A 14453-nucleotide genomic window follows, 5' to 3' on the forward strand; every position below is an offset into this window, starting at 1 on the left:
ACGGGCCGTATCATCAATGGGCCTTATACGGGCCGTATGATCGATTGGCCAAACATGGGCCAATAACAGGCCGCATTATGGCTGTAAACGGGCTAGAGTTGGAGTCGTCCGTTCATGGGCCGACCATAACGGGCCATCGTTAATAGGCCGTATTTGATGACGCTATGAAAACGGCCCAACGTATTAACGGACCACAAACAGGCCGACTGTAACCACGGGCTGAATTTGGCCCACAAGAAGAAAATGACAGTAACGGGCCGTAAATAAACGAATGCTGGAAATGAGCCCAAGAATAAATGGGCTCTGAGAAGGCCGAAAGATAACATGGGCTGGAAACGGCCCAACGGAATAACGGGCCATTAATGGGTATAAAGTGATACACTGTTCATTACGGGCCAGTTTCACCACGGGCCGTTAATGGGTGTAAAGTGATACACTATGCATTGCGGGCCAGTTTCAGCATGGGCCGTTAATAGGCCAAGAGTTACATAGGGCCTCATATGGGCCGAAAGATGTCATGGGCCATATATGGGCCAGAACTGAAAAGGGGCTAGAATCATATTGGATGGCCCAGATGACGCTACTGGGCCTAATTCGGATAGGGCATAAAGGGCCTTGGGTTAGCGGGCTGTAAATGGGCTATATGCGAACAGGCCGTTAACAGGCTTTCCATGGGCCGGCCCGCCACCTTTTGACCAAGTCAAACGGGCCGGCCTTTTCACAGGAATGGGCCTCTGTTGGGCCGTGCCACGTGTCGATGTATCATAGGCGCCTTCTGTCCAATGAGTGGATGACATCTGTCCCAACGATGAGCCGACACGTGTTTCCTCCAGCCAATGATTATTTTACACGTGGAAAATCCCCATTGGTCAGGGCTGTTAACGGGTTATCGGATCCAAAACCCGACCCGATAGCTTAACGGCATTCCGTTACGGTGGATGCCACGTGTCGGTCACCCTTGACGAAAGCACTTCTATGACTCGCGATTTATCGTCATGGAAGTGGACACTTCCGTGATGATAATTTTGGTAATGTCATGGAACACTTCTACGACAGCACAGGTATGACTATCTTGATTCTGTCATAAAATCTTCATGGATGTACATGCATGACAAAAAACGCGACCTACTGTGACAAACACCTATCATCACGGAAGTGTATTTTTTTGTAGTGGTGGCTAGGTGTGGGTATTGGAAGGCGCAGAAGGCGCGATCAGACATGCTCTCATTGATGCTCGCGTAGCGCGAGGGTTGGCATGGCCAAGACGCAATCCACGAGGAGAGGCGTGGTCACCGCCCGCAGATAGTGAGAAGGTAGGAGAAGGATGGTTAGGGAATCAACACACACTCCATTAGGCTCATCGGTCGGGCTATATATACAGTTACAGAGACCACGCCCAAGAGGGAGATCGTGTGCCACTACCACCATCGTGCGCTACCCACGCACACACACACGACGAGCGACACCCTTGACATAGACACAGGTTGTACACGTATAGTCTAATACCCCCCGCAGTCGTGACGTCGCATGGGGCGATGCAAAGACTGGACCTGAACTGAAGAAAAGTGTCTGTAGGCAGTCCTTTGGTCATCACATCAGCCAGCTGCTGTTTTATGGGGATGTGCAGCACTCGGAATTCGCCAAGAGAAACACACTCGCGAACGAAATGGATGTCGAGCTCCACATGCTTGTTGCGCCTGTGGTGGACGGGATTCGCCGAGAGGTACACCGACGAGACATTGTCATAGAAGACAAGTGTGGCCTTAGTCATGGGAGCATGGAGCTCGCCGAGGAGTTGGTGTAGCTAGACGCACTCAGCCACAGCGTTTGCAATGCCGCGGTACTCCGCCTCATCGCTGGAGCATGAGACGACGGCTTGTCGCTTTGAGGACCAGGAGACGAGGGCGTTGCTGAGGTAGATGCAGAAGCCGGGCATCGAGCGCCTGGTGTCAGGGCACCCGCCCAGTCGGCATCGGTGAAGGCACGGAGATCCAAGGTTGACGAGGCGCGAAGGTGTAGGCCGAGGGAAGGCGTGCCGTGAACATAGCGAAGCACACGCTTGACCAAGTTCTGATGGTAGGCCCGCGGGTCGTGCATGTGCAAGCAGATCTGATGTACTGCGTAGGCCAGCTCGGGCCGAGTGATGGTGAGGTATTGCAGTGCCCTGGCAATGCTACGATAGGCGGAGGGGTCATCGACGCGCGGGCCGTCAGCCTGCGGGAGCTTGCCCTTCGTGTCAATCGGGGTCGATGAAGGTTTGCAAGTGTCCATGCCCGCACGATCGAGCACATCCTCGATGTACTATTGTTGGCAGAGGAAGAATCCGGCAGGAGTGCGCTAGACATGAATGCCAAGGAAGAAATGGAGCGGGCCGAGGTCCTTCATGGCGAACTCGCCAGTGAGACGGTGGACGATGCGTTGTAGAAGTGTGGTAGTAGATGTGGCGACAATGATGTCGTCCACATACAGCAGGAGAATCGTCGTCTCGGTGCCGTGTGTGTAGACGAACAGAGACTTGGCAAAGTCCCAGCGAAGCCGAGCGTCTTGAGGAAGCTGGGAAGCGCAGAAACCAGGCGTGTGGCGCCTGCTTGAAGCTGCAGAGGGACTTGGCCAAGCGACAGGTTCGCTCGGGCTTGGTGTCGTTGATGAAGTCGACGGGCTGGTGCCAGTACACCTCCTCCTCAAGAGTGTCGTGCAGGAAGGCGTTATTCACATTGAGTTGATGCATGGGCCAGTGGCGGGAGGCGGCGACGATGAGAACCGTGCGGATGGTCGCCGGCTTCACCACGGGGAAGAAGGTCTCGCCGTAGTCGACCCCGGCGCGCTGCCGGAACCCACGCACGACCCACCTAGCCTTGTAGCGCTCGAGGGTACCGTCAGCGTGCATCTTGTGCTTGAACACCCATTTGCTAGTGATTAGATTGGCGTCGGGGGCGTGGTACCAGTTCCCAGGTGCAGTTGCTGATGAGGGCGGCGAACTCTTCGCGCATCGCCGCTAACCAGTTCGGGTCACGCAAGGCGACACGAACAAAGTTGGGGAGCGGAGATATCGACGTGTTGGTCGAGCAAGTGGCGGCGTCGTTGTAGCGCGGCTTGGACCGTAAGACCCCAGTCTGCGCACACGTGAGTGCGTGACCATCCGGCGCGTGGAGAGGCCATGGCCGACGGATGGAGAGCAGCAAGAGGAGCAGGTGGCGAGGAAGCACCGCGGGCGCCTGAGGACGAGGAAGCGATGGAGTTTGAAGTAGTAGATGGCGTGCATGAGCCAGAGCCGTCGATCGTGGATCCAACACCCCCATTTGAAATGGGAGAACGGGTAGTGGAACGCGTGGACGTGGAGCCGCTAGATGACGTTCGGGAGGTCCCAGTTGAACCGCTCTGAGGCACGAAAGAGGGCACGACGACGGAGCGCGGAGCTGGTACCTGCAGGAACAGTGGCGCAGCAGACGGCGCTGGCGGCGGAGGCAGCGCGGCGGCGGGGGCGGTGGAGCAAGCGAAGGGGAAGTCATGCTCGTGGAAGAGGACATGACGCGAGGTCAAGACGCGCCGCGAGACGGGATCGAAGCACCGATACCCGCGGTGGTCAGATGGATAGCCGAGGAAGACGCACGCAACAGAGCGGGCATTGAGCTTGTGGCGAGATGTGGAGGCGGTGTTGGGGTAGCAGAGGCAGCCAAACACGCACAGGGTCGACGCCAAGCAGGAGTTTGTACGGTGAGCGAGGTGCACTGGCGTGGCAGGGACGCCGATTCAGCAGGTAGGTGGCGGTGTTCAGAGCTTCAGCCCAGAATAGCGGTGGCATGGACCCGTGAAGCAGAAGGGCGCGAACGCTGTCGTTGAGGGTATGCAGGATGCGTTCCGCCTTCTCGTTCTGCTAGCTAGTATAAGGACAGAAGAGACGAAGAACAGAGCCATGAGCAGAGAAGAGAGAGCGCACTGAAGCATTGTCGAACTCGCGGTCGTTGTCCGTCTGAAGCGAAAAGACAGGAAGCAGAAACTGTGTGCAGACATAGGCATAAAATTCACGCAATATGGGAGAGGGAAGTACATCAGATTTGTTTTTGAGGGTGTTGACGCTCAAAAGTGGCACGATTATAAAGAGTAGCTTGAAGCTATGTCAAGATTAATTCAAACATATTACTGAAAGTCACCATGGGATGGCTCTCTTCGAGAAGATCAAGATGGATATGAAGATGGCCTAAAACAGAGCTCGGATGCAAAAGTTATGACAAGCTCAGAGATGCTCATGTTAATATCAGATTAAAGAATGGCTTGTAACTCAACTAAGACGGCCCCAAAAGGAAAAAGTTTCAACATGAAAGTTGTGCGTCTCGTCGAAGCCGTTGATTTTGATATAAGAAACGTCTCAATCAGAGTTCGTATGCAAAAGTTATAGCCAAAAATGCGCGGCTGCATCAGGATGGCCGGACACTCCGGGAATGATCATCCGGGTTTTGAGTTTTTCCGAGGATGGCCGGACACTCCGGGGATGTTTGTCCGGGTTTCGGATTTTTCTGCCGCAGACTTCGGAAAACAGCCGAAAACTCCCCCAAGATGGCCTCTGATCAAAACACGTTCAACATCAAAGTTGTTCGCCTCGTCGAAACCGTCAAGATTGCTTTTGGGCTCGTTTCCATCCGTGGTCGTTTACTACCGCAAACGTGGCCCACAAGGTCCAGCCAGTTTAAACCGAACAGTTTTGGAAAGCTCGGACAAAACCAATCCGAATTTGACTAGAGTTTTGGACGTGAATCCAAGCCTTTCCTTGCACGGGAAGTCCAGCCGCCTCTTATATACCTAGGGGGTGACGGCTGATTGAACAACACACAATCGAACAAATCATCTACCACTTTTTATCTTTTATCTTTTCTTATTAACCAAAGTTCTTCTTCTTCCTCGTTCTTCGTCTGTTCTTCTTGTTGCAGGGCGGCGAACATCGAGGCCCTAGGGGCGATCAGGTCGACCTAGGGCAACCCATAGTCGCCGCGCGCCCAGGCGGGGTCCCTCCCGGGCGTGTGGGGTTTCGGGTCTTCAAAAGAGCTCACCTGATTGTCTTGCGTATCGCGCTTCCGGTGAGCCTCCTTCGGCGACGTGTCCTACATATCACGCTCGACGCCGAGGGTACACGGTGACATGTTCATGTGCAAACACACTTTTTGGCGACTCCGCTATGGATGAAGCTTCGAACGGTCTCCGGCCCGTTCTTGCTACGAAGAGATCGTCATCTAGGGTTTGCATTCTACAAAGGTAATATGAATACCTAATCCCTTTATGTAGATGCAAATAATTCATATTGTGTTACTAGATCGTTCAATGAGTATACTCTATCGGCCAACCCTAGTTTTTTCAATCATACAACTAACTACGTGCAAGGGCCGATTCAAAGTAATTTATATACTTTAACTTCTTATGATATTAGTAACATGCACCATATGTATCCCAACTTACATGCATCGGCAACCCAGCAAATTCATATGCCGATGAGCAACATGATGAGTTCGATTAATCAATTTGAAACACCCCAAGTTAGAATTTCAAATGCCATGCAAGAAAGTGTTTCACCCTTTTATTCATCGGCAACTAATGTGCAATATAGTAATCGAACCATGCCGATGAATGAGAGAATTGGCCATGCTACTAGTGGCTATTTGGCCAGTTACTCTCAGCCGTCATATGCTACATCTCATGTTAGTAATTCTTCGGCACCATACACAACTGTAGATGCTCATAATTCGGCTTCATACCTTCTTGGTTATAGCCGAATGAATATAAATTTTACAGGAGCGGTTGTGCTCAATATTGTACGAGATGAGGTAGTGGTGGATGCATTGAAGAGTTTAGCCCAAAATAAGAGGATTAGTGCTCTTTGCCTTGAACAACATGAAAAGGGGCTATTTCCTGATTATGCCGCAATAAAAGCTAGAGTTTTGCAAGAAGATGAATCTTTGCCAATTGATAAAATTGGCGAGCAAAAGTATGGTCTTACAACAATGCATATGCCTTCACCTAGTACTACATCATATTATACACCCCCTACACAATTGCAAATTTTCGGCAACACCCGTCTATCATTGCCGAAAGAATCTAAAAGCATTGGGGGGCAGTCATATCCAGAGTGGGCTGAAATTGAGAAAAAGCTTAAAGCTAATTTTGCCGCTCGCCGTCAGAAAAAAATAGAAAAGGAATTGGCTCAGATAAAAGAAGCATTGCCAATTGGTAGTATCAATGAAAAGAAGGATGATTCGGAACATGAAAGTGCTTCGGTTGAAAAAGCCGAATCAAGTAGTATATATTTCGAATCCATCAAATCCAAAGAGGCAAGCATTATTGAGAAAGGGCATGGCAAGCATAGCAAAACAACCATGCTTGATTTTTCTGAAGTTAATGGAACCTACTTCCTGCCCTATGAGTTCCCTGCCATTGACAAGCCTCAAGGACAAGAACATGTAGCCGAACAAAGTTCGGCTGACATGGATCTTCAAAGCAATGATGCACGGAATCAAGAAAAAGATGATGACAAGGTGTTGGGGAGCCATCCAAAGACGGAGCAAGATGTTCTTCAAGTGGCACCACCATCATGCTCTCCCAACATATTTTAAGAGGTATGCATAGCGAGTAATTTACCTATTTTTAGATTTGGTCAGAACTTTATTGTTGATGCATCTATTAGAAAAATCCTCATAAGTAATTTTGAAAGATCAGTGAAGAAGGGTAATTTACTTGTTAGCAATAAAATTGTTACGGAACATATCGGTCAACCCATTGCGCCATTTATAAAGACCGATAATGACTTATTGTTACAGCCAAAGCTTTCCGTGTTTCTCTGTCTAAATTTCATATCTAGTTGGGTAGCTTTGCTTATTTTGTACTTGGCTTGCACTTAGTCTCAACTGAGACATGTATGTTATAAATATCCTCGTTTCAGAAATTTAAAACCAAGGTTAAAATCTTTTGGGAAAACCGATGCTAGTATAGTTTCTTATTTAAGGACATCGGAAAATGAATGCGAAAGAGAATTCATAGTCGAATGGGAGGATGCCAAATCTGAACCATTCGTTTGCTTAACTCCAAAGCCGTTCTCACAAAAAGATCGGCTAGAAAACAAAAGGTATACCTTCGATTCAAGCATGTGTGATCAAATATTTGATTTGTTGCTAAAAAATAATTACATAAGAATTCTTGATCACCATGTCAAGCCATCAGTCCAAGGACAAATGTATTGTAAGTTGCATGATTCGTTCAAGCATAGTTTTGAGGATTGCAATATGTTTCGTCAAATAGTTAAATCGGCCATTGATAAAGGATGATTGAAATTTGTTGAGACACCAAAAGATGACCAGTCTATTCCGATTTGTCTCGATGGCAGAAAGTTTTTGCATCGGCTGCTTCAAGCTGATCCATTGAAAGAGAAGGTAAAAACTGCAGGTGATGGGATTAAGCTTTCAAATAAAGAAGTTGTTGAAGAGCATAATGAACATAATCTTGAGTGCGAGAATTCCATCGAAGCTACAATGGAGATGCCAAGGACTGGGGGGCAGCAAGCAAATCTAATGATCGATGAAAGAAAACAAAAAGAAAACAAAGGCCGAAATAAGCGCAAGTGTAAGAGATCAAAGATCACCTTCGCTGAACTATTGGATAAATATCAAAAGAAGAGTGAAGAGAAGAATACTTATCGTCCGAATCATGCAAAGAAACCAAGATCACCCCCAAGGCGCAAATATAAGGATCGTTATTGGCAAAGTGAGAATTTGTATGCAACATATTCATATCCTTATTTTGGGCCGCCAATGCCAATGCCGTGGATGCCTCCCTATGCTCATGTAGATCCATATCTATCATGGGACATGTATGATACAAGGGCACATTCTCCATCTTATTTTATACCATCTCACCAATATTATGCAGCTCCGAGAAAAACAACATTTGAACAATCACATATTAAATACCGTTTCAATCATAAGGAATCGGTCCGGAGCTCAAGGAAGAAGAAAGAGGTAGTCAAACAAGTTTACCGCGTTAAAAGAGATGGTCGTAAGAGTGCTACTTCAGATTTAATCTCAAATGAAAAAGAGCCAATGAAAGTATCGACATTGGCTATTACAGGCAATGAGATGAAGCAATCAATTGTTAAGAGTCAAAGTGCCAAATCTGAAGAAAAGAAGTTGAGAGTGCACAAGGTCAAAAAAGAATTTCCATTGGTCAAAATAGAATCACAGCCGAGATGCCCACTCGGCTTATCGTATTGGCAAAAGAAGGAATTACAAAATCTTAGTGCACAAGAGCTGAGAAATAGGAACATGGCATGGGTTCCCAAGAGTATCAATCAAAACAAAAACGATGTGCATGCTTCAATTGCAACAAGTACAATAAAAGTGAAGAAAGAGAAGGATGGAAGCAACAAACAATTAAGTCGAAGGTGTGCATCACAACATCAAAATCTTCGGTTAGCACATCATCCATTTTCTTCAACAATGCCATTGATGCCTTTGCCATGGAATTCATCCACAGGTATGATCAGTTACCCTCCATGGACTTATTTTGATCCATGGATGCAACATAATTTTCTATATGATGACAGAGTATTACCAAATCACTATACATTTGGTTAATTACATTTTTGTTGCTAAGACAAAGGGGCCGAAGTATTGTATTGCTATTTTATTTGTTTATTTCGGCTATACATGTTTTAATGGATGAATTCTACATGAACCTCATGGTAATGGCCGATACGTAACTATCGTCCTAAGAAACTATCTGATCATGGCCGGTGTGGAATTCTAACATCGTCCTTAGTTCAATTGGAACCGAGACAAGGTACATGTTAAGTGATATTAGCTTTGTCTCTCTAGTACTATGGAGATTATATTTTGATGGTTTAATTTGTAGCAATGGGCAAAGTGTTGGTGTTGTTTATTTATCTCCATATGGAGCTAGTTTGTGAAGCCTCATGTCGCTTAAGATATTTTTGCACAATGATCAAAGACGAATATGCATTGTTATTCGGATTGGAGCTTTGCCTTGCTATAGGTGCTATACATATTGAGGCTTCCGGTGATTCATTATTAGTAGTACAACAAATATCCAAGGGTTATCAATGTTTTGACGAATCACTTATAGTTTATCTTTTGGTATGACTAGATGCAAGATTTACTTTGGGTTGCTTTAAAATTGTTCATATATCTAGACATGACAATTTGAAAGAGTTGGCACAGCAAGCATTCGGCTACTATTTTAATCAATGTATTGCATTTCTCTCAATAGCCGATGCTTCGTCTTGTCAACATAGGTAAGGCCGAACCGAAGTCCACAGCTTCGGCCACTAATGAAATTTTTATGCTGGCGAAAGTAAGGATTGGAGAAAGTTTATTGTTGATTATCTACAAAATCCTAGCAAAAGGGTGAACAATATGGTTCGAAGGATGACATTGAGATACATGTTTATGGAACATTATCATCGGATTGTTAATGAAGTTGAGAAGGTTTCGCCCAAGTTTGCATCAAGCATTCAAAAATGATAATGGCCGATATATAATTATCGCCCTAAGCATATAAATGGCCGATGGAGTGTTGACATCGTCCTTAGAACCAACACGGTACAAATTATTTTTCGGCACACTAGCTTTGCCGAAAAACAGGGGGGCATGTGTTGACGCTCAAAAGTGGCACGATTATAAAGAGTAGCTTGAAGCTATGTCAAGATTAATTCAAACATATTATTGAAAGTCACCATGAGATGGCTCTCTTCGAGAAGATCAAGATGGATATGAAGATGGCCCAAAACAGAGCTCGGATGCAAAAGTTATGACAAGCTCAGAGATGCTCATGTTGATATCAGATTAAAGAATGGCTTGAAACTCAATTAAGGTGGCCGCAAATGGAAAAAGTTTCAACATGAAAGTTGTGCGTCTCGTCGAAGCGGTTGATTTTGATATAAGAAATGTCTCAATCGGAGTTCGTATGCAAAAGTTATAGCCATAAATGCGCGGCTGCATCAGGATGGCCGGACACTCCGGGAATGATCATCCGGGTTTTGAGTTTCTCCGAGGATAGCTGGACACTCCGGGGATGTTTGTCCGGGTTTCGGATTTTTCTGCTGCAGACTTCGGAAAACAGCCGAAAACTCCCCCAAGATGGCGTCTGATCAAAAAACGTTCAACATGAAAGTTGTTCATCTCGTCGAAACAGTCAAGATTGCTTTTGGGCTCGTTTCCATCCGTGGTCGTTTACCACCTCAAACGTGCCCCGCAAGTTCCAGCCAGTTTAAACCGAACGGTTTTGGAAAGCTCGGACAAAACCAATCCGAATTTAACTAGAGTTTTGGACGTGAATCCAAGCCTTTCCTTGCACGGGAAGTCCAGCCGCCTCTTATAAACCTAAGGGGTGACGGCCGATTGAATAACACACAATCGAACAAATCATCTACCACTTTTTATCTTTTATCTTTTCTCATTAACCCTAGTTCTTCTTCTTCCTCGTTCTTCGTCTGTTCTTCTTGTTGCAGGGCGGCGAACATCGAGGCCCTAGGGGCGATCAGGTCGACCTAGGGCAACCCATAGTCGCCGCGCGCCCAGACGGGGTCCCTCCCGGACGTGTGGGGTTTCGGGTCTTCAAAAGAGCTCGCCGGATTGTCTTGCGTATCGCGCTTCCGGTGAGCCTCCTTTGGCGACGTGTCCTGCGTATCGCGCTCGACGCCGAGGGTACACGGTGACGTGTTCGTGTGCGAACAGAGGGGAAACGTCCGTACATAATGACTGTAGTCATCAAGGATCACAAGGTAAAACTGCCAGAAATGCTCATAAGGGGAGAAGTCCATACATCTAAGTGGGGCATCTGAAAGGGAAAATGCATACAGCTATCTGAAGACTGAAAGGGTAAACGCCCATGTTTGCCTAATCGACAGGCTCGGCAGTGATGCGGTGACGACTTCCTGAAACTGAAGCAGAGGTGGGAGGCGATCTGCTGAACGGCCGCCGCCCCCGGGTGCCCAAGGCGCTGGTGCAGTAGCTCGACAGTGGCCACACCGGCGAAAGGGCGCGAAAGCAGCGACGACACAGGCCCCACCCGACACAAATCACCGGTGGAATCACAGTGGATGATCCCCGTTCTAGTTTGGATGTCCTTGACAGAAAATTCAAACAAGTCAAACTCTACAGAAACTGGATTGTCACGACATAGCTGACAAACAGAAAGAAGGTTTTTGATTAAAGAGGGAGAGGCAAGCACGTCACGGAGCTGAATTGGTGAGGTACCAGAGATAAGAGAACCAATATCAACATGAGTAATCGGGAGATGCTCACCGCTACCAACGATGATATGCAAGGGAGAGGAGGGATGAAAGGAGTGGAGAGTACCGGTGTTGTTGAACGTGTGGGAGGTCGCGCCCGTACCAGTCAGAGGAGCTGCCTAACGAGGAGGGGCCAGCCGTGGCGCGGTGCAGCACCGCCTGGAGGGACGTCATGTCGAGCGGCTGCGCAGACAGGTGCGCGGCAGCGGGAGGCACAGCATAGTATGGCAGGGGGCCGTAACCCGGCGGAGGCCCATAGCCGTAGGCGCCAGGCAGCGGCGCGGAGGGAGTGGCATACATGGCCTGTTAAGGAGGCGTGCCAGGGCGCAGACCGAGCACACCGGAGCCGGGGGCGCGCCAAGGAACGGGCCAGGCCTGCACAAGGCCAGTCCATGAGTTGGCGCCAGGCGCCGGCGCAGGAAGCCCAGGGAGACGCGGCGGTGAGGGGGCGGCAGATGGCCCTCCATTGTGGTTGTAGCCACGTCCACGGCGACGCTGGCGCCCATGGCCGCGTGTGGCAGAGCCATCGGGCATGGCGGGCGAAGGAGGGGGCAGGAGCGCGACCGGAGAGGGCGCGGCGATGCCACGCACGGTGACGAGCGTGTGCGTGCCCTGGATGCGCGTGGCCTGATCAGTGCGGTGTTCCTCGAGAAGGAGGAAGGAGTGCGCCTGGAGGAATAAGGGGAGCGGCGTACACGAGGTAATGTGGGGATGGTGCCGTGGAACTGCCGTCCAAGCCCGCTTGGGAGGTGGAAAACCTGCTGCGGCTCCGACACGGGCTGCCCCAGATCACGCAGCTGATCGGCGTAAGTCTTGAGCTTGGTGCAGTACTGCATGATGGTCATATCGCCCTGCATGACGGCGTGGTACTCGGCGTCGATGTAGACGGCCTAAGCGAGCTGGTTGTCCCGGAAGATAGTGTCAATCGCCATCCACACAGTGAGGGCGGTGTCCTCTTCCTGCATGACGACGTCCAGGAGCTCGGGGGAGACGGTTGTGTTGAGCCAGTGGACGACAGCGTGATTCGCCATCGCCCACTCGAGGTCGTCGAAGCGCGGCAGGGCCTCGGCATCGACGTGGTCGCGGAGACTGAACATGCTGATCGCCGTGTCGAAGTGGCGGCGCCACTGCGCGTAGTTGCCGGGTGACGGCAGACGCAGAAGCGTATGTGGTCGCGGAGGCGTCGCCAGGAGCAGCGGAAGAAGGATCCGGGACCGGAGCAAAGGGGTTGATCCTGTCAGAATCATCTGATGCCATGCATGATAGTGAGAAAGTAGGAGAAGGATGGTTAGGGAATCAACACACACTCCATTAGGCTCATCGGCCGGGCTATATATACAGTTACAGAGACCACGCCTGAGAGGGAGATCGTGTGCCACTACCACCATCGTGCGCTACCCACGCACGCACACACGACGCGTACACCCTTGACATAAACACAGGCTGTACACGTATAGTCTAACACAAATGTCTAACGCAAACCCACCCATTCGTGGAAGACCAAAAATTTCCGCTGCACACCCACGAACATGTTGCAGGAAGGAGATCGCAGGAATATAGGATTACCTAACAGACAATGCGCCGACCCGAAGAGGAAGTTGAATTGATGCCGCTCAACGATGCAGCTGTAGTCGTACACCTCCCTCAGTCGCCGTACGACTCCTTGATCAATCCCACAAACGATTCATCCTAACATACACTTATACCACCGAGGTATCCACACAACAGCCGGTGGCGAACTGGTCCAACCAATAGTGGCGGCAGGGTTTATCCAAACCCTACGGCGGAACAACTGGTCCAACCAATAGTGCCTTGCCCTATCTGATTGCCGGCCCTACCACTGAAACAACTCTTCTGAATCAACATCGCAATATCTCTGTGCAGGTGACCTGCCTAAAATCTTAAGTCTGTGACCATACAAATATTCAATTGTTGCTACAGCATCCAACACTACATGCCTATCGTAATGCAATTCCTAAATTCAGGCTTGAAACATCCTGCCGCGAGCTTGACCATCAACTGGAGGCGCAAGTGCACAACATATGCAGTGTTCTTCCCAAGAGTTCAACATACACAGCTAGAAAATGCCCCGACCATCGTTTAAGACCTCAGAGGGCATCTCGAGCAGCAATCCTGCAAACGATTGCCTCTGGCAATGTAGATATTGATAGTTCCTGTGAAGTTATTTTGTATTGCTGCCAGTAGGGAAAAAGGAAATTCGGTCAAGGAAAAGGGAAAATAAAATAATTATGATACTCAAGAGTCATATAGCTAGTGTCAAGTTCAGCTAAATAAACCTTCAGAATCTTTGGTTGGTCTGCTCTAGTCTCCAATTCCGATAGATCAATCTCGGTTCCGTTGATAAGCTTTTCCAGTGCTTTCATCTACGATGTAACCATTTCAAACTTAATGCTTGTTTGAATTCCTCCAACCAGAATCATAATGACTCACACAAATGCATAAGGAATATAAATGCCATGAAGCTGAGAGCACCACGTACAGTAACACTACTTGTTCAATGCATCTCATAGTGCTTCTGACAGATTCAGAGTAGTCTGCATTGAGCAGGAGAGGGAGATGAGCCCCATCAGTTCTTCATAAAATGTTTGCAGGCATGTTGTGCACTTCTTCCACACTGCTAGCGCATTACTAGGACAGGTGATTCTAGTATATTATGATCAAACATCTATGCAAGACGCTTGCATTTCAAACTGCTCCTGAGGGACACTATCCCGCATCTTGCCTGCTCATGGATTCCACAGGCAGTTTAAAAGGTTGACCTATTTGGGAATCTCCGGATCTATGCTTATTTTCAACTCCCCGAAGCGTTTCGTCGCTTGCTACGCCCTTCCTCGTCTCTGGGTGCCTAGGTATCCACCGCAAGCCTTTCCTCTTTTGAACCTCGCCATTAACGTTAAGGCTATGCCATCCTAAGGTGCTACTAAATGGAAGGATCTTATCAACGTCCATGAATGTGAAATCATAGATCGAACTGCTGAATTGGCAAAATTCGGTGCTATCGCTATAATAGTATCCGCTAAGTTCACGGGCTGGAGATAAGCGGACTCGAACCGCTGACATCCGCCACAGGGTAAACCACCGCCTCTCAGGCCTCCCCGACGGGTTCTACCATAGAGGCCAATGATAGACAATAACTCCCCCCCCC

The sequence above is a fragment of the Triticum dicoccoides genome, chromosome 3B (assembly GCF_002162155.2).
Source record: "Triticum dicoccoides isolate Atlit2015 ecotype Zavitan chromosome 3B, WEW_v2.0, whole genome shotgun sequence".
Classification (NCBI taxonomy): domain Eukaryota; kingdom Viridiplantae; phylum Streptophyta; class Magnoliopsida; order Poales; family Poaceae; genus Triticum; species Triticum dicoccoides.